Raw genomic sequence first — 21083 nt, forward strand, 5'->3', positions numbered from 1 at the left:
AAAACCACCAAATTGTGCACATGAAAATGGTGAATTTTATGGTATGTATATTACATCTCAATAAAGCTAAGATTTTTAAAGTACGATCGAAAAATATGAGACAATTTTGAAAATAAAATGTTTGAGCGGACAAGGCCTAAGTACGTCAAAAGATTAGAAGCCAAAAAAATAAAAGTCTGAATAAGACTTCATAATTCTAAAAACAAATCCTGCAAGAAAGAAATATAAGAAGCCAAAAAATAAACGGAAAAATAAAAAGAGAGACAAAAAAGACTGATTTTTTTAGTTACTTTGTGCTCATTAAAAAATGAATTATCTGGAAAAGGCCAGAAATCCAGTAAAAAATGGGCAAAGAAAGTCACTACACATTTCTCAGAAAATAGGAATGGCTCTTAAACATATGAAAAGATATTCAATCATCACTATAATAAGCAAAACTCATATTAAAGCTACTGAAAAACAGTAGTTTGCACCCCTTAGATTGGCAAAGATCAAGTTTAATAACACTGTGGAGAAAAGGCGTAGTCACACAGTGCCGGGGGGAGCATTCGTTAGTACAAATGCCAAATAGGAGGGCAATTTGGCAAGGGTTACCAAAATTAAAACTGCACATTCCTTCTGATCCAACAGTTCAGTTCTACTGTAGCAATCTCTCCTCCCAAGTTCCTCACTGACTTATAAAATGCTATTTATAGAAAGCAATTCGCTGAAGCATTGTGCAATGTATAAAATGATTGGAAACAAGCAAAAGTCCACCCGTGTGGAGCTGAATAAGTTATGGCAAAACCATACAATGGAATACTCATTAGGTACTCAAAAGTAAGACGGCCCACTATATTCTGACAAGAAAGGTTTTCCAGACTACATGGTTGGGTGAAAAAGGTACAACACAGAAGAGTGTGTATGGTATAAACATTATGCTAAAAAAAAAAAAAGCACAGTTTTGCTCCTATAGTTATAAAATATTCCTAAACAGACCCACAAGCAAATGGAGCTTGCCTCTAGGAGTGAATCTGGGTGACTTGAAACAGAAATAAAGAGAGAGGCTTATTTTCCTTTGTACATCTTTTTGCACCCTTTTGTACTTTGATTTAAAACAAACCAGTTAATTCTTTTAGTTAAAAGAAACAGAAACAAATATGACAGGGAAAACTGAAATACAAAATGACAAAATATGCGGTCTAATGCTGGAGAGCTCATTCGGTTATTTTTGATGAAGGTATATTTAAGAAAGAAATTAATAACTTACAAAAAAATCCCTCACAAGGGATCAACCAGGAGACTGAGTCAACTTCGGCTAAATGCATTCATTCAGCCATGCTTCCTATACATGGGCCTTTGGTACGACTCCACGTCCAACACACGCCCCTCGGAGTGGGTAGGGCTGCCTCCAAGACCAAGTGGATAATTCAGGCTTTGTAATTCACTTAAATTTGGCCTCTGCTGCAGCTGGAGACGTGCCAACTAGACAGGCTCGTTTAAATTCATTCTCAGAGAAAAAGACCAATTTTGCCTATCTGTACTTACTGGATTGTTAGGTCTCCCACTGGCCATCAGTTGAATTTAGCACAAAATAGCTGTAAAAACGTCCTGACAAACTCTACAGTGAATTCGTCAGACATTCCCTTATATGCTTGTTCTAAGCGGGCCGGAGGGGAGGAGGCCTAAGGATTAAAGAGTGGAGACTTATGGGCACCGCCCGGCTCCTCTCCACCTCCCCTTTGAAGGAGTCCTGGGGGCTCAGGCAGGACAGACTGGTCCGTGGTGATGGGTCAGCAAAAGTACAGGATCCTGGGCTCAAACAAAACTTTTCATCTTAACCCTCTCACAGAGATGACAGCACATCTATACAGTTTTAACCTCTCCCGTTAAGCAGAACTTTTTGGATGCCCTTGAAAACACACATCTATCATCGCAAAAGAGCTGGCAAGGCTTCCTTTCCCCCCTTATGAACTTCCTAAACCATTACCGTCGATCTTCCATGGTCCACCTGATAGGATGGAGGGCAGGGGTGGTTGAAATTCACAGGTTAATCCCCAACTTTAGTTCAGTCAAAGATGTCAATGTCCTCTTTCACAGATGAGAAAATAACACCTTTCAGGCCCTCTTCTCCTCTGTTCACAGAGGTGAGAATGGGCGTGAGCCACGAGCGTGGCTTGTTCACAGCTTAGAGAAACTGCTGAAGAAATAAAATCAAAAGAATTTTAAGAAACACCCTGCAAAACTCTGCCTTCCCACCCAGCTGGACTTCAGAAAAATTCCTCTGAATTCTTGAGGCCTCAGTTATCCAGCATGTGGTACCTCTGACATTAAGAGCTCAGAGCCACCGTAGGTCAAAGACAGCGGGACGGTGGTGATGCACAAAACTGAAGGGGAAAGGAGAGAGGTGAAGAGTTCACGTCCGGGTCCCCTGAGATTCTCAAACAGCAAGAGGAATAAATAAATGTTCTTCCATAGACGGTAGGAGTCACGGTAAATTCTGGAAATGGGAAAAGTTCAGAATAAGTCCCAGGGGAAACGTGCCAGCACATCTGCGAGAGAAGCAATGAAGACCCGTCTCAAATTAAAGGGTGAGAACTGACATCAGGACCAATGCACTGGTTTGGGGGACCTCTGAGCAAGCGGGGATCACCCAGCATTGGTGCCTGGAAAGGACTGCATGATACTCAGCTATTGAGAAAGCACAGTGAAACATAAAAACCATGAGACGCGGGCTGGGTGGGGAGACAGCAAAGCCTGAAGGAGGCTGAAAGAGTGAGGGGGATGACTGGGTGCAGCGGGAGGGAGGGAGAGCAGGGGGCCAGGAGGCTGCGACCAGAGAGGGGACTGGCAGAGTCTGAGATTTCAAATTCTGGAACGCTCCAATGGATGTTGGTTCAAATTGATACCTGGGTCGTAGGTGTAGCGGTATTTGCAGGTGGCTGACATGAAGGAGAGAGGAAGTCTTCAGATGAGGAGACAGAAACGGGAGGGCAAGAGTTGGAAGAGTCAGGCTGAACTGCCCCCCCCCACCCCCAGCTAGCACCCAGCTTCCATGATGCCCTCACTCAAACACACAGGGAACATCCCACAATCATTTTGTCAGGGGAATACAGATGCTCCAGGTCCAAGGGCCTGCGATGAAGAGTCTTTGAACTATATTCCTTATTTTTCATGACCCAATCAGAGAAGGGCTCATACGAAAGAGAATCCCCAGAGAGATGGACAGGTGTGTGGCCTGAGTTCTTAAATACATCATGAGGGAGGCAACAGGGAGCACCATGACTAAGAGTGAAGTAGATACGGGCCCAGATCCCAGCTCCTCCGGCCGCCCAGCTGAACGGCTTCGGGCTCGACAGAGCCCCTTTAAACCTCAGCCGTCGCGTCTGTAAAGCGAGCGCCCTCTGAGAAACACCGTGACACACACAGGATGCTCAGGAGAGAGGCTGATGGTTCACGATGAGTAAAAGTGAACTGATGTCCTTACTCCTCTGCAACTCCATACTCAAGTAAATTATTTTTAGGAGAGTGAGATGGGTAAGAATAGAGAAGAAACAGCAGTGAAGCAAACAAATGTACAAAGGGAGAAAAAATCATTCACTATCTTAATTTATAACTGCTTAAAAATCCGCTACCCAGAGCAATGAAAACACGTCCAGACAAAAGCTTGTTCAGGAACATTCACAGCAGCATTAGTCATCATGGCCAAAAAGCGGAAACAACTCAAGTGACCATCAACTCATGGGTGGATAAACAAAATGCGGTCTAGCCATACAACGGAATATCATTATCATAACAAGGACTGAGCACTGATAATGAACTACAATGTGGACGGACCTTGAAGACAACGTTCCGCCAAGTGAAAGAAGCGAGGCATACGCATCATGTGATTCTATTTATATGAAATGTCTAGAAGAGTCAAAGCTATATGTAAAGCAAACAGACTCATGCTTTCCAGGAGCTGGGGGTGAAGGATTGGAGGAAAATGGGAACTGACTGCTAACGGGTGCAGGGTTTCTTCGGGGGATGATGAAAATGTTCTAAAATGGACTGTGGTCAGACAGTTGCACAATTCTGTGAATACAGTAAAAAGCACTGATTGTACATTTTTTAAAGAAAAGAATGTTAGCTGTACAGTTCTTAATGCTGCCTGTTTCCCATCTCCTGACTAAAGACTCTCCATCTCCCCTGAGAGGTCCCGATGGGCAGAACTCATGAAATGGAGAATTCCAGCACTTCGGTCACTTGTGAATATCAGAAGGTATCGATCCACCTCCTCTGGAGACCTTCTCAGGTGGGCGCTGGCAGGTTATTTCTCTTCTCCTTTCTCTCTGCTTCTTTCAGTCTCAGCTACTGCATTCTGTGTCCCCGGGAACACGGTGGGTAAAAATCAATCTCTGCTTGATCTTTCACAGGCCAACGCTTTAAGGTGGATGGGCTTTTTATACCCAGTTTGAAGCTCCTGAAAACTACGGAGCGAGGGCTCAGAAGCATTGGATTTCCGCTTCTCCACATCACGAGAACAGAGTCCCTAAAAGCGATGCTTCCTCCAAACTACTCCACTGAACAGGCAACACTGTTTTCTTTAAGTAACAAACTGCAAGGAGAAAGTATTGAAAAACCATTCCCCACAGTCCATTTGATGTTTGATTTATCTGATAAACAAGCCAATAATTGCCTAAAAAGTAACCTCACAATACTGGTGCCAGGAAGCCAATCTTCTTCATGAAAGTCAACAGTGGTTTTAAGGGAATACTGAAGTTAAAAATCAGAATGCTGATTTATTCATTTGCAACAATAATCATCATCACAGTAACAATAATTATGATTATTATTGTTACTATTTCCACATGACTCTGAGGGTCTCTGGGTGATGCTGGCTTTTGCCCACAGCCACACACACAAAAAATGCCTTTGCTGTGTGAACAGTCCAGGAATCAAATATGAAAACACCACTCAAAGAATTTCCCTGTAAACCATTTTAATTCATGGGGTTAATAAAGTCTTCTGAAATGTTAGTAACATCTCTTCGTTTGTCAGCCTCAGCGCTCAGGACAAAAGGTAAAACAAATGATAAAGCATCATGTTTTATAACACGTTACTCTGGTCAATGGCGTGTCAGCTATAAAGCATAAACTTCTACCGAGGCAAGCACATTTGCTGACTATAAAATAGCCCACTGGGCCCAATTTCCACAAAAAGATGCCAACCCCATTAAGTGTATATAATCTACAAATGAATCCAAGCGCTATCAGAGCTGGTAAGTGCATGAATCTAGGCTGGCAGGGGGCTGGGGGGAGGTGTCTAGAAAGAGAGAAGAAGGATTTTTCATGACATTGGAAACTAAGAGCAGTTTACACAAGATTTAAGTTGAATAACAAGAATACAGCTTTCATGTGTCTCTAGGCATCTGGAAATCTGTAAACTTGAGCTGGTCATAAAACATAAATCCATTACACTTAACGACATACTCTACACTCAGCATTTCATGCTTTTGCATCCGGATGTAGTAAGTCCAACACGCTCTTCTGCTTTTGCTTGGATTGAGTAAAAGTATTCAGATGGTACCATGTTTCTTGTGGGGTCTTAAAGAGGTGGCTTCAAGGGTTCCCCCTTAATGATTTTTGTTGGCATCTTAGAACACTTGGCTGTCCCTAAGTATCCTCCTGCAGTACTGGACTAACTTCTACCTAGCTGACTTCTCATAACAGCATCAGAGGTACTTACGGGAAAATATAAGTTGTCTTTCATATATTTTGACAGTCAATGCGCAGTAGGAACCTGAGAGTACTGAACTGAAATGCTTCACTTTTATATAGTTCTCTACGGTCCCAAAAGTGCTTTCTTTCACAGTCCTGTCGGCTTCTGTGTATTAAACCACAGCGTTACTGTTCAGTTTCTGTAAAACCCCTTCAGAGGTATTAGTCAACTGCAGAGCATTTAACATAAAGGTGATCTGGAATCCATGAGGACAATTTGGGGGAAACTGACTGCAGACTGGGGATGGCAGAAAGATCATGGCATCAAAATTAGTCTCATAGTTTTGACAGTCAAGAAACACCATCAAGAGATACAACAAAACATATAAACTTAAAACTAAAAGGAAATGTTTCTTACAGGGGCTTCAGTACTGTTTTAAACAGAAGGGAGCAATCGTTAAACATCACTGCTATTCACTAAATTTTAACTACACAAGCAACAAAATATGGACCTGCAAGTACAAATCAGAATTAACAGCTGAAACAGTTTCTTAACATTGCAGGGGTGCCCCTGCATGTTCGGAGTCGGGGGGAGGGAAGTATTCCTTTTAATACGGGAGCATTTTGCCCTGACAGTCTAACTAGGACAAGCTTACACAGTCCTAGGCTTTCTATTTCTCCCTCCTCACAGCACCAGTAACGTTTGTGATCATTGTCAGAGGCTCTGCTAAAGGCAGAAATTTTTACTTGTATATGGAGACTAAGTTGCCTAAGAAGGAGCAATTCTAAGACCAGGGTTCTACCTTTTTGTTTGACAACTTGATGCTAAAAGAATACATCTGTGCACACGTTACACGTACATACAGATTTGAAATAAAGAAGGTTTGTAATCTGCAAATGGGCTCCATGGAGCAAGTAACTGGTTCATCAGATATCTGTAAAAGCAAATATAAAATCCACCAATTGTGTCGCTGTGTTGACAAACTATCAGACGCCCAGAACTTTTATGTTAACAAGGCACTTCGCTTCAATCTGTCAGATTTTTCCCTTTATGTGTGGAACGCACACAAGAAAGAGAATTAGAAACTTCAGAGTTCTTTAACCTTTACAAACCAATACAGTAATTATATTGCAAGATATCTGACAGCCCAGGGTAATATAAGAAAAGAATTCTTTTTTCCCCCTACTTCCTTTAAATAGTTCTCAAATTTTTCTACAACTGAAATACTGCTTGCACAAAAGATTTTCATAGCCACCAATCCTACTGAAGATAAATTGGGAGATAAAATAAAACCACTATTCCAATTCACAAGAATATTGGAGACACCTCCAAAGGAAATGTTTCTCAACACATAAAGGCAGTATTAAATTTTTAAGAGCGAGACTATCATCAAAATGAAGGCAGAGAAAAAACATAAGTTAATTTGACAGGCACATACTGATAGAGCAGAGATAAATGTTATCTGTGGGTTACATGCCTCATACAGGCAGTTCTTAATTTATGAATGAGGTGTGTACATAAAGTTCATTTGTAAGTCAGTTGTTTGGAACTCCAAACTCATTTTCTCAGAGAAATGATGTTATAAATAGGGCTTGATTCTGTAGGAAGGCAAACAAGAGCTATTAAGCCCATAATGTAGACAAATTCTAGTAGTGACAGCTCTCAAGCTAGCTGTTTGTGTTCAACAAACCAGCTTCCCTGACACAGAGGCTGACATTCCCCAGCTTTCCTTGCAGCCAGGTATGTCCATGTGACTAAATTCCAGACAGGGGAACGTGAAGGAGAACCAGGTATGCCGCATCCACTAACAAGCCTCTGATGAGGACAGTCACTCTCTCTCTTTCCCCAATTGCTGGCCAAATGGCTGCAGGAGATCCTTAAGGTCTCCCAGTGACCCAGGGAATGGCTGAGCCATGAGATGGAAGGACTCCTGCATCCACCCTGCATAATCCACTGAGTTGGTTTGTGTCCAAACTAAATGGCCCCCCCACCACTGAGATTTTATAATGCTTTGAGTTTTTCTAGTTTTTCTCTGTCCTTCACTGTGGTCCCTACATTTAACACTAGAGAGCCTTCTTACTCCTTTTAATCTACTTGGGGAACTGGATAAATAAACTTGTTAAATCATTAACCTTACTTTGCCTGTCCTTCTAAGCCAGTAGGGCGCTAGGTAGGTATCTCAGGGCCTCATCTACAGGGTCAAGTGCAGGATTTCTGGTCTGTCATTTTTCTCTTTGCTGAGAAGGCTTTTTCCTATTATTTCCCAATTTCGTAAGTAGGTTAGAGCCGCAGAAGTATGTGTGCTGGAAAACAAGAAAACTAGGATGGTATCATTTTTATGACAAAATTTACAGAAGTGGCATCACGTGAATTTTGTTAAAAGCAGCCTGGCTGGCAGTCATCGGATTTAGCAGAGGTCTTCTAAGGTCTCTGAAGATCTCCGGCCCTCTCTCAGTCAACATTTCAAGTTACGTTAACAACTGAGCTCTTAGCCCCTCTTTGATACCAATCAGTGATTCTCTCATCCATTCATTCAGTTTACTTTGAATGGGAAAAGGGAAGAGGGAGACCAAGGAAAGATGAGTGTGAGGAAGGGAAAGAATCTGTAACCGTCCCCCACCTCTTGCTCTGTAAATACCTCCCTTATTTCATAATTGAGTCCTTATAGGGTACAATAAAACTCTAGTGTAAATTTAAACAGGTTTTGTCTAATCCTAAAACTTGGCTTTATAGCCTTGCTCCTTCCACCGCAGTTTTCTGGCACTTTCCAGACTCATCTCTACGCTGCATCTCTGAAGGGCCCACTGGGTTAAGCAGTCATGCACTTAAGAAATACTGAATTAACCTGTTGGATTATGTGTGTAATGGATGGCGGGACAGGTTTCCCAGTCCTTACGGAACCCTGCTGATGGTTACAGAGCAGGCATTCTACCTGCCTTCAGCTTGCAACTTTTTTGGGGAACGAGCTCAGCATGGTTCCCCGAGGTCAGCATGCAACTCCCACTTCTGCAGCCAAAAGGAAACCAGGCACCCTCTGTGGTAAAAGCACTCAACAGCTTCAGGTGCTCTTGGGAAGGAAGGAAAACTGACTGGCGTATATGAGGCTGTGGGAAGACCCATTGGACACAGTATTTTTCTGTAGAATCTTTATATGGAACCATTGACTAATTACAAGTTTGAAGTATGTTTCCTATGAAAAAATGCTGTGAAGTCAATACAGCATTTAAAAAGGACGTAAGAAGATTCTTTACCCTGCCAGTCTGAACACACGTGTTTCCACAGCGGGGCCATAAAGGGGGCCAAGGAGTCACTTCCCAGAGTTTCTCTCAAATGGGCGACATGACAGCAAACACGTCAAAAAAGACATCGCGCCTGAAGACTAGGAGTGTGCACTAAGCACACAGCGTACTTTTCCTGCTTCTTCTCCTGTCAAGTTCACTGGGCCTGTATGGTATTTTAGCTTTCATGTTTGGGACCTCGGGGACCCAGGGACCTCTACCTTGGCAGAGTTAAAGGGGCACGTGTGGGCTTTTCCTAAGGAAAAAATGGTGATTCACTAGAGAGGCTTTTGTGTGAGTTGAGTCTGAATGGTAGGCTTGACATCTTTCTCAAGCAGAAAGAGAAATGCCAGCATTTAGTTGTCAGATCTCTAACACTGTTCATGGCTGCTGTTAAAAATAGAGAAATCCCCCCCTTCTTTTTATTTGGAGGACAGGGACCCCTTTGGTGGGTCTGACCTCAGTCCACCTCAAGCCATGGACTTCCCTGCTCCATGTCTCACTGTAGGCAGACATTGTGTTTGTAGTCTTTTTAATCCTCTTTATTTACCTAGAATAAATAATTCTCCAACGTAGGCACTCAAATAGCTGCTGAATGAGTGATTTCAATTAGGGACACCAGTACCACCTGTCTGTATGCTTGACCCGGGAACCATCCCTCCCCACCCTCCCCAACCCAGGCCTCAAAGGAATAGGCTCTCATTACCTATTTCTAACCCTTAACCCACCGACCTCCATCTTTCCCAACTCCAGCCACCCTGGATACCCCATCACCAGTTGATATATATCCTGTCACTGAGCCACTTCCTTGAGCAAGACCTTGTACCCCTGCATCACTCGCCCTACGAACTTCAAACTCATCTGCCAGGTCTTCATGATCCTCTATGCTCTGTCTTCCCCAAAGCTATCCAGTTTTCTTTCACACTGATCCCCAGCAAAAATGCACATATCACTTAGCCAGCCTCCCAAAACACAGGCCACCTGCATCCCTCTCTCATGCCTTTGTCCTATTGTCCCTGTACCTAGAACAACCTGTCCGTGTGACCACCCATCATCTCTACCTCTCCTTTCAAGGTGCAAATTAGGTTTTCCTTCTGTATGAAACTCCTCCTGACCGAGCCAATCCCCAGCATCTCTCATTCCCCCCAACACCCACTCAGCCCAGAGCTGACCCCTCCATTGCAAGTTCTAACCCATACAGTCACGTATGGCTCTGCACTTGGCTTCCTGTGGATTGGGACTGCATCCTCAACTAGACTTCATAAAGACAATTCTAGATTTACAGAGAGTGGCAAAAATAGTAGAGTTCTCTTGGACCCTCCATGTGGCTTCTTCTTAAGTCAACATCTTCCATGACTGAAGAACAATGGTCAAAAGACTTAGAATTGCCAAAACATTACTGAAGAAAAAGAAGGAGGCAGAGGAATAACTCTCCCAGACTTCAGACAATACTATAGAGCTACAATCACCAAAACAGCATGGTATTGGTACAAAAACAGACATATGGACCAATGGAATAGAATAGAGAGCCCAGAAATGAACCCACAAACTTTTGGTCAACTAATCTTCAACAAAAGAGTTGCAAGAATATACAATGGAATAAAGACAGTCTCTTCAGCAAATGGTGTTGGGAAAACTGGACAGCAGCATGTAAATCAATGAAGCTAGAACACTCCCTTACACCATACACAAAAGATAAACTCAAAATGGATCAAAGACTTAAACATAAGACAAGATACAATAAAGAACAATGGTCAAAACTAGGAAATGAACCTTGGTCAATACTAACTAAACCACAGAACGGACCAGGGCATCACCAGTGCTTCCACTGATGTCCTTTCTCTGTCTCAGGATCCCATCTCGGATTTCACCTGCATTTAGCTGCCAGGTCTTTTCAGTTTCTTCCAGTCTAGCCATTCCAATCTAGACTGGCCGTTCCTCAGTCCTTCCTTTTCTTTAAAGAATCTTGACACTTTTGGGCAGTACTAGTTTGACAGGGCTTGATTGATACTTTCTCTTGATGAGAGTGAGATTATACGTTACTAGGAAGGACCACAGAGGTGGTGTGCCCTTCTTAGCACTTCATATGATGGGGCACATGACGACGCCAATATGTATTACTGGTGGTGTTCACCCCGATCACTTAGTTAAGGCGACGTCTGCCAGGATTTACTAAATTACTAAGTAATTTGTAATTACTAAATGATGGTAATTAATATCAATAATTACTAAGTATTTTGGAAGGAGAATACTTCAAAACTCTACAAATATCCTGTTTCTGCTTAAACTTTTGCCCATGGATTCTAGCATTCATCACTGGAACTTTCCTGTGGCAATCATTACTATGGGTTCTAACGATGCGTGTTCTGATGGTCTAATGTATTAATTGGAATTCTTCTGTAAGGAAGTTGTCTTTTTTTGCCTTATTTATTTATGTATTTACAGCAGTATGGACTCATGATTATTTATTTTATTCTTTGGGTTATAATCCAATATTTGTTTTATTATTCAAGTTGTTCAAACACTGCTAGGTTTTGTACCACTTCAGAGCAGACATGATCGTGTCTTGTACTTCTTACACATGGTCTGTTGTGTCTAAGACAATGATTAGTGCACAGCAGACGTCTGATTCATAGATGGATTCACTCATTCATTTATTCATTCAACAAACTATGTTTAGGGCCTTGTCTTAGGTGCCAGAGTGACAACAAATAAAATAGCTCCTCTTTTCAAGCGGTTTATGGCCTTGTTAAGAGATTCACGTGAACATCTATGAGTCTCTGATAAACGTATTTGGAGACTACAAGTACCCCCCACGTTTCAACAGTTCACATTATGACAGCTTGGTTTTACGAGAGACCTACATTAGCACCTGTTTTTGCTAACGGAAAGAAATCCAAAGAGGATTAGGGCTTTTACGAAAACAGGCAAAAAACGAGAACAGTTTCGCAGTGGCTTTTGCAGCAGCTGTTACAGAGCCGCGTGCGCCCCCAGCAGCAAGAGCGGCCCCACCAAGCTCCTTCCTGGGAACCGCACTCAGCATTTCAGCCTCCAGACGCCAGAGCTCTGAACTGTTTCCTTGAGCATCTGTGCTTTGTCTCGATTTACTTTGTGCAGCCATTAGCAAGATGTGTCCTAAGGTCATTGCTTCTTTGCTTTAAGCCATTTCGGCTTACAAAAGGTTTCCTAGGAACGCTCTACTTTCAGAGATGGGGGAAACCTGTATACTAAATTTTACCTAGAGAAGAAAAGGGAGGGTGATGGGTAGGTAGGAAAGACTTTCTTAAGAAAAACAGTATTTTATCCCCCTTTTTACTCTATTGCTCACCCTATAAAAAGCGTGTGGGCACATAAAACATCTAGAGACAAATACTATCACACAGTTAACAGGTACACCATGCCTCTGTATCTCTAAACTAATTCCTAAAATCAAACCTCAAGGGCACACTTTTTGGGAAGATTTAATGAAGTAAACATAGACTCTTTATATAGTGACTTTCCGCTTTACTAGAAAAATTGCAAACACTTAAGGTAAAAAAATTCTGAGAAGCCATTTGTCTTAACCCAGTTTTCAAATCCAATTTCATAGTTTTTATTCCTTTACAGGGAATAATGAAGAGCAAATAAGAAGCATCATCAATCAAAGACGGACTAAGTTTCTTTACTTAATTCAATTTTCTTGCACCGCTTCTACTGTATTTTCCAAACAGAGCTGTTCTTTTCCACATGTGATACTTTTGCCCTGCAAACACTCCCAGGAATAATAAACAAACAATCGGGGCACATTTTCTGCCACAAATTACACTCTGCAACATTTTTTCTCCAAAGCATTTTGAATTCCAAGCAAGCAGAGACACGTCTGCGTTGCAAGACCTGCACACAACAGAGAAAGTGTGTTTTTAGACACTTACTGACACTTAAACCTGTTAATATTTAACTCCTACTATTGTTCTAAAGGATGAATAAGCAAACTCTCCTGCACACGACGTTACATCACAGACTTTAATTATAATAGTAAATGCTGCCAAAAGGAACTTTACTTTCACTATTTTATATCACCCTGTTTAATTAATGTCAATGTGTCTTTTCTATGTTAGGGTGTATATAACAGATGCACATACGGGCTGTGTCTATGGATATCCACACAAGTGCACATTAATTCATGAGTGCAACACACAAATACACTCACATTCATCCAGATTCGCCCCCATGTTAGTATCCACTCATAAACATAGCTTGTTCCACCCCGCAACATGCACGTGAATACCCACAAACAGCATCTAATCCATTTGATTTCCTTTCAGTCATTTTTGTAGGAGATTAAGATAAAATGCTAAAAAAAAAAAAAAAAAGCCAAGTAGACACTTCATGGAGTCTGTGATTAAGAGACAGATGGATGGCAACATAAAGGGAATTTCAGCACGCCCGCCCACATTTTGGAGAGATTCACTGTGCTTCACCTTTTCCATTGCAAAGTCTCCATCTTTTAGCATCCTGCTTACCAGACTCTTGTTGCTTGCACAGACCCCCTCCTATTTCTGCCCAAATCTCCTGAAATGAGGATTATTAAATAAAACATGACAACATTCTTTTTCTTTCGTCTGTTATTCCAGGCTTACTCAGAGGCAATATTTACTATAAAATCATGTGGTTTCTAGCTCAACAGAGACTGGACAACTGTTAGCAGACCTCACTGGAAAATTTTCAGAAAAATCCCATAAACAGAGAAAAATTTCTGGGCCAGAAAAAATAATGAGCAGAAAAAATAATTCAGATATATTTTTAAATTCTTCACAATAGATTTTTCCTCTATGTGACTGGTCCTCTAAGTTATTCTCCCAGGTGACCACTGTTCATAAGTGATTCTCAGTACTACAAAAACTGCATATTTACAGAAATAACATATGTAGAGGGCCTTACAACCCATAGAACATTTTAATGCATTCCAAGACTTGATCCTCACAGCATCCCTGGTAGATAGATATGATTATCTCTATATTCTAGATTTTTTCAAAAAACTCAGATTTTAAATGATTTCCCCAAGGTCACAAAGCAAATAAATTGTATAACTGAAATTCAAAACTAGAATTTCTTATACCAAATCTTATTTTTTTCATGAATTTTATTTAATTTTCCTTGAATTCATTTTCAGTTCCATCTTATAATAGTAGAAAACTCTATGAACTCTGTTCATTACCTAAAGATTTATGTGCTTTTAAATGAAACTATATATTTAAAATTTTTTTTCCCTTTTTATATATTTAAAGCTCTCTCTTTTCTGGTTAAATTAAAATGCCAGGGTTCTTTTAGCATCTGCTTCCTTTACTCCTTGGAATCTCCCTTTTGAGAGATTTGACGTCCCATCATCTGATGATCTGATTATTTCTACTGTGTTGGCAAATCTTCACCTTTTTTTTTTTAAACTGCTATTGTGTACATCGCTCAGTATTTTTCAATTTTATCCACTATGACTTCCATGTTCTTATTCTAGTATTTATCTCAATGGTTACTCCCATTCCAGAAAACCTAAAGAATTCTACACTTTAATTCAAGTGCATTTGTTTACTAGGTACATTTCTTGCATCTTTCTTCCCAGTCATTGTTATTTCCAAGATCTCTGAATTAAACAGAAGGGTTGTCCTTTCTGATCTGGAAGTTTATCCTGCCTGAGCCATTCAAAAGGCGCTTTAACATGACGACTTCTTAGGATAATATGTTCTGATGTCATAAATACTGAACCATGATATCCTATGTGATGGGAAAAGAAGGAGGTGGCTCTAAAAGACAGATCAATTGATGTGACGACACAGCTTCCTCATTAGACTACGGGGAAAAGAGAGGGAAAAAAAAATCACAAGATTATAGCCCAGTGGGACATCAGGAAAGCCCCCTCTCTGGGTGTGTGCAGGAGATTCTTGACCGTGGTCACCATCAAGCTTCTGGAACTGAAGTCCACATTGTGTAATCGGGAGAGATAATCCCACTTCGGGGCATAACATCCTCCCTTCCTGTTGCCCAACTCTACTTTCCCGGTTCTTCTAATTGGATTATTTTGGAATCTGCTATTTCTGTCTCACTCCTTTCCCCAAACTGTCATATAAGTACTGCAGCTTGACTCTCACACAGTTGCCAAATTTCACTCCCAAGACGGCTGTATTTCAGTGGCAAGTGGAGTGATGCTCTCTGTGCCATCTGAGTACTAGCTTAAGGGGTTAGGCGTTTGGAAGAGGTTGCTTTTGTTCAGGAAAGAAGTGTTTTGTTTTGTTTCATTTTGTTTCACCATCATCACTGGAGGGGCAGGTCACCTGCTGCCCCTGAACATGCGGGAGGAAACAAGCCGAAAAAACACTCGACGCATATACACAAATGTGTGGACAGAATGTAAACAGTGACTGGGACTCCTCACAGGTTCTTTCCTACAGGGACTTCAAAGCCTTAAGACATCAAGGATGTAAGATGGTGACCATATTCAGAAGAGGAACAAGCATCAGAGAGTAACGCACTCCTGTTAGAGCTGTAAAACCTGGAGGCACAGAATGAATGCGTCCCTTGTTCAAAGCTCTCCTGATCCCCAGACACAAGGTGTTCCACTTGAACCTGGGGTCAGCCACGGATGTACTTAGAGGATCACACCTGTGCCAGTGGAAGCGAACATAGCCCCAGCTTCTAAAGCATGTGCTCTCAGTACTCAATCTCTTGTTTTGTTTGGTTACATTTATTTATTTTAGACACTCAAGAAAATCTCCGCAGAAAAAGAAGGAAGTGTGAAGTAGCTGGGAAAAACAACAGAGTAAAAGTAGTAGTAATAGATGCTTTAACTGTGCGCCAGGCCAGGAAATGTCCTAAAGGTTTCTATGTCTATAATCCTCCCAGTGACCTGCTGTCCTCAAGAAAAGAAAAATGACAGATAAAAAAGGAAGAATCAACAGGAGATAGAATAAATTGCTAAGTCATGGAAACTACCTTCCCAAATTTTACTCACTTAGTGAAAACCTAAATAAATATCAATGACATATATTTCCCTCTTAATCTCAAGAGGTACTCTTTCTTCATGCTGTTTAGCATCCAGAGGTGTGAGTCTTGTTTCTTGCTAACTCAAAAAAAAGGTACCTTACTCCCAGGAAGTTCTGCATATCATTTCTAAATCTTACCATGACAGTAATCTTTCAGTAATCAGTGAACGGTCACTAATTCACTATTTGAACCCTGGTGAAATGAAAAGCACGAATGACAGACACCTGAGGGGTCCTGCGTCGGGGGCGGCGGGAAGGGGGACAAAATGATCTTCACACTCGTTCCACCTCTAAAGACAACGACACCAAAAGCTGTAAATACGTAACATTCTAGAATTTAGAAAGCATCTTTAAATGCTTTCATCTCATTCGATAAACCCTAAGAGAAACAAAGAGAGTGATTTGAGAAGCACCATGGAATACTGACACTTTGATATTTCCACTTCTCGTCATCACTGCTCACACTTCACACAGTACAGTTTGCCAACACGCAGAGCAGCCTCGGTGTATTAGAAGGGGGGAAATTTCTGCAGCATGTCTGCCCCAGCGTCCCAGCATGGGGAGACAAAGCGGTAGACTTTGGGATCAACCATTTTCTCATGTGTCTGACCCCGTCAGATGACAAATATTCTACCGTATTTCATGAAAGGGAAAAGTACTCTGTGAATGTTTGCACACTGACACAGCAAATTATATAACGTGTAAGACTTGTCAAAGAATAAAATGCTTTATACAGAAGTCTTGTAAAGTATGTCAGGCCCTCTTAATACACTCCAAAATAGTTTTGAAATCTATGCCTACATATAAAACACTATGTACCCTTAAGCCTTTGTCTCTACCATTTTCATTTTGCCATGAAAAACATCAAATGTCTCGAAATAATACCTTCCCCCAAACTGGCTATGAGGTTTGGAGGCTACCTCCAGACTAAAGGAACTGGAGTGGCCAAGGGAAGAACATATTTAGGGTAGTTTTTGAGATGATCTCTATGCTAAAGATTTAATGAGTATCAGTAGGGTTTTTTTAATCATGGAAAGGTGCACTGTAAATCCCGAAATACACTCTGTGTGTGTGTGTGTGTGTGTGTGTGTGTGTGTGTTTTGAGTGCTTGGATGGGTTGGGTTGGGGAAAGGAGATAAATGAAATAAACTGGGCTTATGGAAGAAAGGAAAAGGATTTGAGTAAAACATACGGCACAACTTCGAGCCCTCAAACAAAGCAGTTGACTAGGGAGGGATAAAACAGAGAAAAAAGGGTCCCCCCTCCATGATAGTAAATCCAAAGCCAAAAATGTAGCCTTTACCAAACTCATGTTGAAGGTCAAAGGAGATAAAATAAATCTCTAAGTGGATTTCATCATTTAAGAGACCACTAAAAGCACCCAGGAATGGAAGGAGGAAGGTAAGAGGAACCACAATCCCACAGACAAGCTGAGTGGAAGGGCACCAGAACACTAAAGAGGCCCAGAAGGGACAAGTGAGGAGACGATTTTGATCTAGAACTTAAATCTGTTCAAAGTTAACGAAGTGAAGTTAATTGTGCTTATGCACAGAAGGGAGAATTAATTATGTAACTCGTCTCACTCTCTAACACGAACGATGGTGGATAAGATGAGGACAGGGATGCAGTTAGTCAAAGTGAGAGTAAGGGAAACGTGTTCTGGTGAAGCCACCACCTCAGTTCTTCCTTTTGGGTGATGGTTAAGAAAAGCCAAAGTACCACCCACTCTCCTGTCTAACATGTTTACATAGTCAGAGAGTAAAACACATCCATTTCACGTGTTAAGTGCGGACTGTCAATAACATGCATTATTTCGATTACCTAAATTGGGAGCTCAGTAACTGCACGGTTTTCCCCGGCCCTGACAATTGTGCATTTATACTTGTCTTCTCTCGGCACCTTCTTCACTTCCCAATCTGGTCCTGCCCTCCATAATCACACCCTCACTGCCAGTCCCTGACTACTCTCTGGTTCTTCCTGCCTGTGCCTTCCAGATCAACAGGTAATCCTCCACTGGTTTCTCCAGTCTCTCATTTCAGATGCACTCTGATTCTTCTTTAGGAATGGCCCACTCGCGGAACAGCTCCCCAGATCACCCAAACCAGATTAAGATGCTGTTGACTGTATCCCCCTTAGAAACGTAAACTCTATCCGGGCAGGCCCCGTGTCTGTCGTGTTCCATTCCACACCTCCAGTGCCTGGAAGCACACGGTATGCTAGCACACAGGAGCCCCCAAAGAGCTATTTGCTGAATGAATAAACGAGGGTAAATGACTAAATGAGATCAGAATTTAAAGACATCATCTCAGTTTCTTCCAGTTCAAAAGCTGTGCTTTCTGCCTGTACTGGCAAAGCCTGAAGGTACCCCAAAGCCCCTGCGGGACTCTGTAAATCGAGTTTTCAACAATGATTTGGCCTGGTCTTGCAGAGAAGTTTCCCACATGATTGTAAAAATGGTTTGATTATGGAGACAACCCCAAACTGCTGTTAAATACAGTTAAATATTCCCACATCTTCTCCCTCCCTAGAGAAATTCATCTTGGTGCCCTTGCTAATCAACATGTCTACATTTCTCCCCACCAGCCAGCGATGCACAGCAAGAGACTCGTTTCTTCCTCTCTCTTAGAGTAGAGGAGGAATCCCAATACCAAGTGCCCCATATGGTAGAGTTATCACCATCCACATGACCGCGACCCAACGCCTTTCTACCTCCACTCACTGGAGGCTGGCAGGACACGATGCACTCTTTCCCTGACCTCCATTTGCTGATACATTTCTTGACCCTCCTCCTCCCTTGATGAACTTATTAATTCTGTTGAAATAGCATATGAATGGCATACAGGCAAATTTTACTTTCTTACTCATTCCTGTAATCATTTCGAGGAGGATAATTTATGGCCCATTAAAGAGGAATTCTTAAGCTAAACTGTCTTAATTAGGAATTCAGATGTTCCTCTTTTACTGAAAAAAACAGAGAGCTGTTCAAATTAGACTGGAAATTTGGGCCAAAACAAATGTACATCCACAAAGTTGCAGAGCCTCCGGTGAAAAGCACTGGCCGAGGCCAGACAAGTCACTGTGGGCTTGTCTCCTTCACGCCAGACCAAGCTCAGATTTTTTTCTCCTTCTACATTTCAAGCTTATGATGTGGCTCAAGGCTTGAGGGACTCACACTCCCAGGGTTTTCCCTTTTGGGCTTTTGCAGGATAAAATATACATTTCCTAAGAGATGGAGATCTCTGATTCTACCTTCTCGTGCGTTTATTTAAAGAAAGGAAGCTACTTTAGCACTGGGGGAATGAGAGGAGCCCGCAGAGCAGCTCAGACGTGGAGCTGGATGATTAGAGGTTCAGTGCGGCTCCGAGAGGCCAGGAAGCCTGCCTGCCCCAAGGTACTCGCTGCATCTCAGGAGCAAGGCAGCCGAGGGTTAGGATGCGGCTCTGCTCTTGCACAAGGGCTGCTCCGAGGGGCCCGCTGGCCAGGTGTCACAGACAGCTTTGACTTCAGAGCTCTGTGGCACATGGGTCTCTGACTTGCAGACTTCGGTCAGTCAGTTTCTCCAGAACTGGGGTTTCACCATTCATTCTAATTATAGACATTCAGAAATACAGTATACCTTTTTTTGGGGGGGGGGGAGAATCCCAGAGGAAAAGGAAAAGAAAGAGGGGGAAGGGAAAACATTAATTTTACAGGATTAGGATTACACTATGGTTAGTGTCATACTTTGCCTTTTTTTTACTTTGACCATGACCATTTTCTCATACCGTTAAATATTCTCTTGAAATAGGGCTTTTTAATGATTTCACAAATAGTTGCTTGCAACAACACCCTATGAGATAGGTACTAGTACGATCTAAATGTTATAAACTTAGACATGGAGCTGTAAAGTAATTTGCCCAAGGTCACACCTCAAGAAAACAGCAGAGCTGGCATTTAAGCCCAGGCAGCCTGGAGCCTGCAGTCCGACTGACAGGGATCTCCAGCCTCTGAATCATATGGTGTTACCATAATTATGTTGCAGCAGACTCCCCATATGGATGTGAATACACACACACACACATATCTATGTATACTTATACATACCCATACACACACACATATATACTTTAACTAATGACTAGTACAACTTTAGATCCATTAATGATGGCTGTTTATTAAATACCTTTTAATTCTTAGTGAAAAATTAAAAAAAAAAACTGTTTTCCATTGAAAAAGCATTGCTAACCAGTGATCTCGCAGTTGTCTAAAAATAGCTAGCCAAAAAAAGGGAAAAACTTAAAATTCCCAAGGATCTTTCCACACCTTCTTGATTTAGTATTATTTCTCAAATGTCAATTACTAGTAAGTTTCAAGCATGCTACTGGTCTACAGAAGAAAGATTCTTCAAAACAGTATGATTTATAAATAAATGTCTCCCTTTCACCATCCTCCTCCCCCCACCAAAAAATAACACATGGAGACACCATTTCTCATCATCAACTGGCAAAGACTCTTTTTGTTTTCAAAATTCTCAGCACTGGCAAAACTGTATGGAAGTAGGTCTCTCACACACTGTGCCTCTGGAAATATAAATGGTATGACTTTATTGGAAAGTAATTTGGCAACAAGTATCAAGAGTCTTAAAACTTGAAAACTCTTAGCAATTTACTGCTGAGGAAGTATCCCAAGGAAGCCACTAATAATGGCAATTCACATGAAGCCATAAGAACACTCTTGGCAGCATAAAAGCAAAGAAATTAGAAACAACTGAGATGTCCAACTAGAGGGGATCAATCAAAGAAATTAGAAATAACTTAGATGTCCAACCAGAGGGGATCAATTTGGGTACATATTCAATGGTATACTATGAAACTGCTAAAAATCACATTGTAGATAAATAGCTGTTGCTACGAAAGACGTTCATTATTGCATTGTTAAAAGGAACAAAAAAGCTAAGTGATAGCATATACTGTATTGTTCCCTATGACCATCTGATGTCAGTCTCTCTAGCTGAATTTCTAAACACGATCATCAGAGTTACCCCTTTCTTATCAATGCCGTGTCATCATCCTAATCAGTGATCTCAAAATAAACAGAAGTTACTTTCTTTCCCACAAGAAAACAAGGGTTCTGC

At 41.6% G+C, this 21083-nt stretch overlaps 1 protein-coding gene and 1 long non-coding RNA gene across 3 annotated transcripts in view; one reads left to right on the plus strand and one right to left on the minus strand.

Annotated features, from left to right (window-relative positions):
- Window positions 1–21083, minus strand: part of ATXN1 (ataxin 1) — a 217575-nt gene that overhangs the window by 196193 nt on the left and 299 nt on the right. The window lies entirely within an intron of this gene.
- On the plus strand, window positions 4139–4997 carry LOC141574130 (uncharacterized). Its single transcript, XR_012500819.1, has 2 exons — window positions 4139–4273; window positions 4395–4997. It is a non-coding gene; the product is annotated as an uncharacterized LOC141574130 (long non-coding RNA).

This window comes from Camelus bactrianus, chromosome 20, assembly GCF_048773025.1.
Source record: "Camelus bactrianus isolate YW-2024 breed Bactrian camel chromosome 20, ASM4877302v1, whole genome shotgun sequence".
Lineage (NCBI taxonomy): Eukaryota > Metazoa > Chordata > Mammalia > Artiodactyla > Camelidae > Camelus > Camelus bactrianus.